General features: G+C 36.5%; 1 pseudogene; it reads left to right on the top strand.

Annotated features, from left to right (window-relative positions):
* Positions 1-2,984: 2,984 nt before the first annotated feature.
* On the top strand, positions 2,985-6,982 carry LOC126487115 (heat shock protein HSP 90-alpha-like; annotated as a pseudogene).
* Positions 6,983-10,723: the final 3,741 nt, after the last annotated feature.

A 10,723-nucleotide genomic window follows, 5' to 3' on the forward strand; every position in this document is an offset into this window, starting at 1 on the left:
GTGGAAAATAAGATAAAATGTAATTTGTACCGAGAAATACTTCTCCTTCACGGTGAAGTTATATTCCATCGTTCTTCTTCCTAGTCCTTCATTATCTTTATGTTCTCTACTTTGGATTTCTTTCTCTTCCATGTAAGTGCTAAGGCACTGGTCAATATCACTAATAGCTTACCATTGACCAAATTCTATGATGTCTAAAATTTATCCCATTTTTATATTGAGAAACTGAGACACAAGTAATGTTTTTCCTTTTCATCAATAATTTTTAGTTTGAGTTCTCAAACCTTTCCTTTCATTGTTCTAACCCATGAGAATCTAGTTATCTTTCCCTTCCCGAGTCCATCCTGACCTAAAATTCTATGTGCTGGTTTGACACTGAACCAAGGCTTGTGATGTCATATTCCTTTCTAAACTGATCTCTGGACATCATGACCATTTTTATATTACATTAACATGTTAAAGAATCCTAAATCCTAGGTATTTCAATCACAAAAGTTTTTATATGGCATAAAACCTGTAATCTACTGCATTAATTTGACATCATTAAAATATAAACTGCTATGATTAAGTTTATCTATAATCAGAAAAAAGTATCTATCAGATCACCAAGGGAACACCTGTGATTAAGGAAAATGCCAGTTGTATACGGAGGTATCTCTATGTCCATGTTATGTGGCATTTTCTGGAGAGATGAAAAAAGAAAAAACAACAACAAAAAAAAACCCAACTCTGTTCCCTACAGATATGGCATCTGGACATACTAAGTTGCATCCCAGTCTAGTTAAGCAGAATAAAAAGTTCGCTGGAGTTGTTGATAGATCCTGGGGAAAAGTTACTAATAGGAGCACTGGTAACTCAAAGGCAACTGCTTGCATGGGAAAGAAATCATGAAAGTTACAGCCCTGTAGATCTCTACAGGAGTTCCATGGAGCTTGCAAGTTGAAGAGTATCTTCTGAGCAATTGCTACTGTTTATATAATCATAAGGAAGGGCCTTGTGAATCTTAAAAGTTTAAGGAACTTATGTTTACTTCTGAATTATAATGATCCTCCCTCCTGAAGAGACAGCTCAATATGAAGGATGAGATCTGTAGACAACATACTATAATATTACATGTGATAACTAAATGATCTCTGGAGACCATAACAGATAGTGTATTCATTTGCTTTCTTGCACTTTTCTTGCATAATTAAGAGACAACTCAAACTTAGGCTTCAAACAGAATTCTTAATCCAGTGTTTCTTCAGGTTTTGCTCTAGCCACTTAATTGGAAAACCCATTATCTAGACTCATAAAGCAAAGCAAATCATAAACAAAGTAATAAGAAACTAAAAGGGGGCTTGGGAATGGCTCTGTGTTTCAAAACAGTTACTGTACATGCCTTGAATGCTTTTAAAGGTGAGAAGGATAGCTAAGTTCATGTGTAATTTCAGCCTTGGAAGGTAGAAACAGATCCCTCCTGGCAAGCTAGTTGAAAAGACTAGCTATATTGGTCAGCTCTAGTTTTAATTTAGTGACCTTGACTTAGTGAATAAAGTGGGGAAATACTTGAGGATGATTATCATATCAACTTTGGGGATCCTGTGCTTGTGCACACATGCATATGTATACATTTGTGTGACCAATACATATGCAAATATCTATACATAAATGTGCACACTACATGCATAAATATGGAAAAACAAAAAATATAAACTACATACATTTTTGAGTGTTTCTTTCACATCACAGACTGAAGATTCAACATGTTTGTTCATATCTTCATTTAATATCTTTAGCCTGTGCCTGCCCACTCAATTTTATTTCATTTTGTCTCTCCAAAAAGGATCATCCTTGGTTTTTCTGAGCCTCACAATGGCTCTTGAGTGGTATTGTATTTTGTTTATTTGTTTTTAGGGTTGTAGTTTTTATTACTTTTTTTCATGCAGTATATTTTGACTATATCTTTCTCTTCCCCCAGTTCCTACCAGATTTTGCACAACTTTCCTATCAACCAATTCATATTCTCTCTCCCTCTCTCCAAAATAAATCAAACTAATCAGAAAAATAAAAGCACAATAAGACAAATTATGAAAACAAAGCAAAATAAAAAATAAAGAAAACAAGGATGCATGGAGTCCATTATGTTGGCTAACTATTCCTGAGAACAGGGCCTGCCCTGAAGTATGATATTCCCAGTGACACTCCATTGGAAAGAATTCAGAATTCATTTTTCTCTCCCAGAAGAGATCGACTGAAAATATTTTCTTGTTAGGGCTGGAACTTTGTCTCCACTTCCTTTTCTTCACGCTAGATTTCTGTTTGTTTTGAACCTATGCATGCAGCCACAATCTCTGTGAGCTCCTATGTGTATTAGACTTGTATATTGAGGACACTTTTTTCTTGGAGTCATCTACTACTTCTGGTTCTTCCAATCTTTTTTACCCCCACTTTTTCAGAATCTTGAGGTTTGAGGTATTGTCTGACTAGACCGCTCTGTTTAGAATTAAGTGTTCCAAATTTTCTAACTGTCTTCACATTGTCTAGTTGTGGGTCTCTGTCAATTACTATCTGCTACAGCAATAAACTTTACTGTTAAGAGCTGAGCAATGTATCGTTCCTCTATCTGAATATTATTGCCTTTAAAATAAGGAAACAAGCTTCTTAACCTAACAACTCCATGCGTGTAATGGCACTTACAACTTTACATATCTGGCTGTACTTATCCCTATGCCTCAAAGTCTATTCTTGACTTACTGTTTTTCTCAAGTATTGTAGTTTTATTGTTTTTAAAAATCTTGTAAGTTTGTAAGTTGCATCTCTCAATTGGTTTCTATTGTAAATTGCATCTCTCACTGCAGCTATGATTCTCAACATATAAAGCATGTACTCTCCACAGTGCATTTATCATACCACACATCATCAGTGTTAGCTTAGGTTTGTAGAAGTGAGTGTTGCAAATGGCACCAAAGCAATGTGTACACAGATTGATGCTTTCTTAGACAATGTGCAACATTTCTCTAGGAGCATCTACGTATCAGGTCAGTATATATTTGCATTACATTTGTGTTAAAAATCTTGAATTAAGCCGGGTGATGGTGGTGCAAGCCTTTAATCCCAGCACTTGGGAGGCAGAGGCAGGCGGATCTCTGTGAGTTCAAGACCAGCCTGGTCTACAGAGCTAGTTCCAGGACAGGCTCCAAAGCCACAGAGAAACCCTGTCTCGAAAAAAAAAAAAAAACCCAACCAAACAAACAACAACAACAAAAAACAAACAAACAAACAAAAAACAAAAAAATCTTGGATTAAAAAGTTCTGTAGAAACCAATTGCCTCACTTTCATGGTTGGTTAGTCAAGATTTCATGCATGGTTAATTGGCAGAAATGCCAAAGGAAACCTAGAACCAAGATGAATAGAGGAGGAAGAGTTTAAGACTTTTGTCTTCCAAATGGAAATTGATCAGTTAATAAATATCCTTGATAATAAATAATTTCTATTAGAAAAAATGATCTTTCAGAGGGAGCCCACATTTTATTTATCAAATTATCTGAGTAAAATCAGATACAAGAGTTTCATAGATTCAAGGAAACTAGACTCTTGAAAGGAACTAATCATAAGTCTCATTCCCATCAAACAAGACTGAACCCTTACTATTGTGGATCCTGAAACTGAATGATCAAGGCTGGATTGGTCAATAATCTTAGCCCTATTTCCAAGTCTGGTAACTCACCCTTCATGGAGGCTTTTCAGACTGGTGCAATTATGAAGCAGAACATGTCAGAATGTGTCAGATGTGGGGAATGTGAATCAAATAATCCCACACTAGCTAAGAAAGGGGCAAATTCAGGTTTTCTTTTAATAAAAGGGAAAACTCATGGAACAGGAATAGGACTCCAACTTCCAGATATGCAGCACAGGAAGAGACACACAAGCAGGTGGGACCTTGGCTTTTTGATACCCAAAAACCAGGCCTCAACCTGGTCTAGCCTCTCAAAGGCCATTGGCTGAAGGAGGTTCCCCAACACAGATATCTCTAGATTGGCCAATTTCATGTTGGTTTTTACTCTGCAAATTTTGTTGCTGATGAAATTACTGTGATCACCAGGCATAATGATAATGAGAAGTATGCCTGGGAATCCATAGCAGGGAGATTATTTGCAGTGGACACTAATATGTGTAAAAAAGTGTCTTGGGAAATGTTTGTCTTTCATCTCTAAAAAGACCAAACCCAGTATTTGGAGGAAAGGAGAATAAATGAGATTATGAAAAAAAACCTTTTCAGATTATGGGCTGTCCTATTACTCCATTCATGGAGAAGGAAGTCATTAAGGATGTAACTATAGAAAAGAAGAGATTATAAAAAAAAGAATGAAAATGAGAAATGGATTCTGATGGCAAACCTAAAATATAAGATATTTGTTCTAGTGAATAAGGAGAAAAGAAGGAGGAGAAAAAAATCTTTGGTTAAGAAAAATTCAGTAAAACCAACCTTATTTAGACCAGAAAACCTGGTGATGATGTTACTTGTGAAGAATACGGAGAGTTCTATGAGCACTTAACTAAGCTAAGATGGAGAAGAACATTTAACTTTTAAGCATTGTTTTGTTTGAGTTCCAGACTTTTCTTCTTGTTCCAAGAATATTATCTGTTTGATAACAGAAAGAAAGAGAACACCAAGTAGTATGTTCATTCATTATGGATAACTGTGAGGAGTTAATGTCTGAGTATCTGAATTTCATTAGAGGAGTGATAGATTCTAAGGATCTCTCTCTAAATATTTCCTATGTAATGTTGTAGCAAAGCAAAGCGACCTTTTGAAAGTTACCAGAAAGAATTTGGTCAAGAAATGCTTAAAACTATTTACTGCACTCTCGAAAAAGAAAAAGGGAGCTACAAAAAGTTTTTTGAGTGATTCTTAAAAAATAAACTGGGAAGTACAGTTGAACACATTGGCACAAAAGACCACTTCCTAAATATAACCACAGTGGCACAGACACTGAGAAAAACAATTAATAAATGGGACCTCCTGAAACTTAGACACTTCTGTAAAGCAAAGAACATGGTCAATAAGACAAAATGGCAGCCTGTAGAATGGGAAAAGATCTTCACCAATCCCACATCAGACAGAGGGCTAATCTCCAAAATCATAAAGAACTCAAGGAATTAGACATCAAAAGTCCAAATAATTCATTTAAAATTGGTACAGACCTAAACAGAAAACTCATTCATTAGTGGATTTTAGCCATAAAACAAAGACGAATCAGCCTACAATTCACAATCCCAGAGAACCTAGATAAAAATGAGGACCCTAAGAGTGATATACATTGATCTAATATACATGGGAAGTAGAAAAAGACAAGTTCTCTTTACTAAATTGGTATCATGGGGACCATGGGTGTGGGTAGAAGGAGAAGGGAGAGGAACGATGTGGAACAGAGAAAATGATATAGTTTAATAAATAAAAATATTCAAAACATAAAACTATAAATCTTGGAATTCAGAACACAGTTTCAGAGGTATTACAGTACACACCTGCTTTTGGGAATTAGATGGTTTCTCCTAACAACTATTGAATGAAGATGAAGAAAATCCAGAAGCACATCCCTCTTATCACAACATAGACCAAGGATCAACTTGCTAATGCAGTCGTTTTGGAATATTTCCAAGAAAGCATGGCTTAGAAGTAATGATGGAGCCTATTGTGTCCTACAGCTGATTGAATTTGAGGGCAAGATTTTGGTGTCAGTTACCAAAGAAGGACTGAAAATTTCAGGTGAAAGGGCAAAAAGAAGCAAGAAGAGAAAAAGACAAAATTTGAAAACCTCTGCAAAATTATGAAAAATATTTTGGAGAAAAGGTTGATAAGGTGCTTGTGTCAAATCAATTTGTGAGATCTTCATGTTGTACTGAGATAAGCACATAGAGGCAAACAGGACACACTGAGAGAATCATGAATGCTCAAGTACTCAGAGCAGGCTCAACAAGAGGTGACATAGGAGCCAAAGGCAATGGAGATCAGCTCAAATCAATCCATTACTGAAGCAATAAGGCAAAAGTCAAGGGCTGATAAGAATGACAAATCTGTGAAGGAAGTAGTCATCTTGCTGAATGAAACTGCACTCCCGTCTTCTGCCTTCAGTCATGAAGCTCCTCAGATACCAGTCACGCCCACCTCGATCAGCAAGGAAGACGCAACACCCGGAGCTCTTCTTGCAGCAGTTTTATTCAGGACTTTATTCACAGTAATCTTTCTCTTTTGACCTTTGCCTGAAATTTGGCAGAAATATCTTCTGCTTAGAGAAGCTATATTGACTCTATCACCTGAAGTGATGCCCCCCAAGGCTACTCCTGAATTTATAATTATTATTTTAATTATGTATGTTGGGGATTTTGTTTCACACCTCTGAATATACTAGTTCCTTATGATCCAAAAAAGTAAACTACTATACACAAATCAGAACTTCATTTTGCTCACATTCCCCATAAAAAAGTTGGATACTCTGGCACACTTTGGTAAACCCAGAGCTGATTCCACTCAGAGAGAAGATCACATGGCTTGTTGTCCAGCCAGCCTAGATACATCAGTGTGGCTACATTTAGTGAGACCCTGTCTCAATATAGGAGATGTAGAATGATAGATTAAAACCTAGTGTCCACCTCTGCTCTCCATAGAGGTGTAAAATAGATGGCATCTGTACACTTCCTCATTAAACACATGTACACACACAGATGTGCACACACACACATACACACAGGTGCACGATTCTGGGTGTTTAATACTATGCATAATGTGGACTAAAACAGAAGTCAGTTTTTCACATATCCATGATTTTATTACTAATGAATAACATCTCTGTCCTCTGTACTGTGACACAGGTAGGATGTGCTATCAAATGGCATACTTGGAGTGTTTTAGACACTAACATAATATGTTGCTTCCAGTTACTTCCTGCAGGAAATGTGGAAAAACATTTAGAAAATGATTCTTCAGTTTTTCAGTAATCTGTCTCATCTCAGTCAGGAATACAACAATCTCCAAATATTTTTCACTTGGCAATCGATCACAAAAGGTATGTTCCAGGCAGCATAATGGTACAAATCATTTTCTTCAAATAATAGGAAAAAATGGCCAAGAGCACAATTTATGGCAATGCCAATGGTTTGCCCTTTTATTTCCCCACAATTTGCCCTTTAAAGATAAAAAGATATAAGCAAATGCAGAATTAAAACATGCAGATTAAGATTAAACAATGCATGACATCCAAATAATGTATATTTTAAATGTGCCAGACAGGCCTTTCAACCTCAAATTTCCTTATTATCATCTTCTGTAACCATATTATTAAAAATAAATTTCCTCAGAAATTTGAAATATCTTCTGCATTTAATTTTGTAAATTAAATTAAAATGCACCTCTTCTCCTGATGTGGGAGTGATTTCTTACCAATAAAGAAACTGCCTAGGCCCATTTGATAGGCCAACCCTTAGGTAGGCAGAGAAAACAGAACAGGATGCTGGGAGAAAGAAGCTGAGTCAAGAGTCGCCATGATTCTTTCATTCCAGACAGACGCAGGTTAAGATCTTTCCTGGTAAGCCAGCTTGTGGGCTACACAGATTATTAGAAATGGGTTAGATTAATATGTAAGAGCTAGCCAATAAGAGGCTACAGCTAACAGGCCAGGCAGTGTTTAAAAGAATACAGTTTCCGTGTAATTATTTCGGGCATAAGCTAGCCATGTGGGAGCCAGGGCTGTCAGAACGCAGCCCTGCCGCTTCTTCTACATTTTCCCTTCTCTCACTCCTTTCTAACTTCACTCATTTTTTTTCCTCAATAATGCACAGTTTTTGAAAAGCTTCTGTAAAGCAAAGGACATGGTCAACAAGACAAAATGACAGCCTACAAAATGGAAAAAAGATCTTTACTAACCCCACATCAGACAGAGGTCTGATTTCTGAAATATGCATAGAACTCAAGAAATTTGTCATCCAAAGAACAAATAATCGAATAAAAAAAGGAATACAGACCTAAATAGAGAACTCTCAACAGAGGAATCTAAAATGTCTGAAAGATACTTAAGGACTCTAAAATGAATAAAAGGCACTTAAGGAAATGTTCAACATCCTTAGTCTTCAGAGAAATGCAAGCCAAAACAACTCTGAAATTCCATTTTACACCTGTAAGAATGGCCAAAATCACAAACACTGATGACAACTTATTCTGGAGAGGTTGTGGGGAAAAGGGAACACTTCTGCATTGCTATTGAGAATGCAATCTGGTACAGCCCCTTTAAATGTCAGTGTGGTGATTTCTCAGAAAATTAGGAAACAACTCTTTTCAAGACCCAGTAATAATATATTTGGTTATATATCCAAAAAATGCTCAATCATGCCACAAGGACATATGCTCTACTATGTTCATAGCAGCATGGTTTGTCATATCCAGAACCTGGAAACAACCTAAATGCCCCTTGACCAAAGAATGGATAAGGAAAATATGGTACATTTACACAATGGAGTACTTACTAAACATCAGACAAAAAAAAAAAAAAGACATCTTGAATTTTGCAGGAAAATGGATGGAGCTAGAAAACACCATTTTGAATAAGGTAACCCAGACACAAAAAGACAATTATCAAATGTACTAACTCATAAGTGGTGTTTAATCATAAAGCAAAGAAAACCAGCCTAAATATCACAATCACAGAGAACTTAGACAACAATGAGGACACTAAGAGAGACATACATAGATCTAATCTACATGGGAAATAGAAAAAGACAAGATCTCCTGAGTAAATTGTGAGCATGGGGACCTTTGCAGAGGGTTGAAGGGGAGGGGAGCCGAGAAAAATGTAGAGCTCAATAATTATTACTCATAATAAATGCATGGAATAGCACGATTGTTTTTGTGTGGGAGAACTGAGCATCGAAATTTGTGTTCTCATTATTGTGTATTTTTAAGTGCTTTCCTTCACACTTTGAGGCAGAGGTAAGCAGATCGCTGTGCGTTTGAGGCCAGTCCAGAGTCAGTAATCTCTCACTAGCTCAGGTCCACTTTTTCTTTGGGTATCACAATCATGATTTTGATCCCTTGGCTCATATTATTGTTCATCCCTCTCTTGGGCTGGTCTCTAGTTGTTAGGCCCAATGCTTCACTGTAGATCTCCGTATCTGATTCCATTAGTTGCTAGTTGAAGGTTCTATGATGATAATTAAGGCAGTAAACAATCTGGTTACAGGGGAAGGCCAATTTAGGTGTCCTTTCTACTGTAGCTTAGAGACTTAGCTGGGGTCATCCTTGCAGATTCTTGGGTATTTCCATGTGCTGCTTTTCCTGAACTCTTTGATTTTTTTTTCATTTCTTTCCCTCCACTGTCCTTATTCCTTCTTGAGAATCCCATTTCCTCATGCTGTATTCCTCCTTTTCCTTCTCCCCTGCCCCTTCTCTTCCACCCTTCTTTCTCACACCCTCCCAATTTTCTCAGGAGGCTTTCTATATTTCTCTCTTAGGGTTCTCCTTGATACCCAGCTTCTATGGGATCATAAAATATAGGCTGGGCTATCTTTTGCTTTATGTCTAATATTCACTTATGAGTGAGTACATACCATACTTGTCTATCTGGTCTGGGTTACCTCACTCAGGATGGTTTTTTCTAGTTCCATTCACTCACCTGCAAATTTCAAGATTTTTTTTTTTATTACCACTGAGTAGTACTACATTTTGTAAATGTAACCCCATTTTCTTTATCCATTCTTGAATTGAGGGGCATCTCAGTTGTTTTCAGGTTCTGCTTATCATGAATAATGCTGTTATGAACACAGCTGAGCAAATGTCCTGTCGTATGAATGTACATCATTTGGGTATATGCCCAAATGCAAATTGAGAGAATTCTGAAAATGGAAAATCTGGGTAAATGAACAAGAATTAAAGATACAAAACTAACCAACAGATTCTCAGGAGTTGAATATATGATAGGATAATTATATTAATAAGTCAATAAAAACATTAAATCCAACAAATATTTAACACAATCAGAAAATCTGGGACACCATGAAAAGACCAAACCTAAAAATAATAGGGATAGAAAAAGAAGTCCAACTCACATACACAGAAAATATACTCAACAAAATCATAAAAGAAAAACTTTCCCAACCTGAGGAAGGATATGCCTATGAAGGTACAAGAAACTTGCAGAAAATCAAATAGACTGGAACATAAAAGAAAGTCCCCTCACCTCATCAAAACACTAAACATAAGGAATAAAGGAAGAATATTAAGCGCCAAAAAGGAATAAGGCCTAGTAATATATAAAGGCAGACCTATCAGAATTTCACCTGAATTCTCAATGGAATCTCTGAAAGCCAGAAGATCCTGGTCATATATGCCGCATACACTAAGAGATCATGGATGCAAGCCCAGACTACTATACCCAGAAAATCTTTTAATCATTATAGACAGAGAAAATAAAATATTCCCTAACAAAGCCAATTTAAATATTACCTATCCACAAATCCTGCATTACAGAAAGTCCTAAAAGGAAAACCCCATCCCAAGGGAAGTTGGATGCAGACACAAAATCACAGGCAACATGTAACCTCTCACTTCACTTTAGCAAACTCCAAAGAAGGGAAACACACAAACACTACCATCAAAAATAACAGGTCTAATCATTGGTTACTAATATCTCCTAATATCTATAGACTCAATTTACTTATAAAAAGAAACAGGTTAACAGAATGGATACA

The sequence above is a fragment of the Alexandromys fortis genome, unplaced genomic scaffold, assembly GCF_014885135.2.
Source record: "Alexandromys fortis isolate MF-2015 unplaced genomic scaffold, M_Fortis_MF-2015_v1.1 scaffold_96, whole genome shotgun sequence".
Lineage (NCBI taxonomy): Eukaryota > Metazoa > Chordata > Mammalia > Rodentia > Cricetidae > Alexandromys > Alexandromys fortis.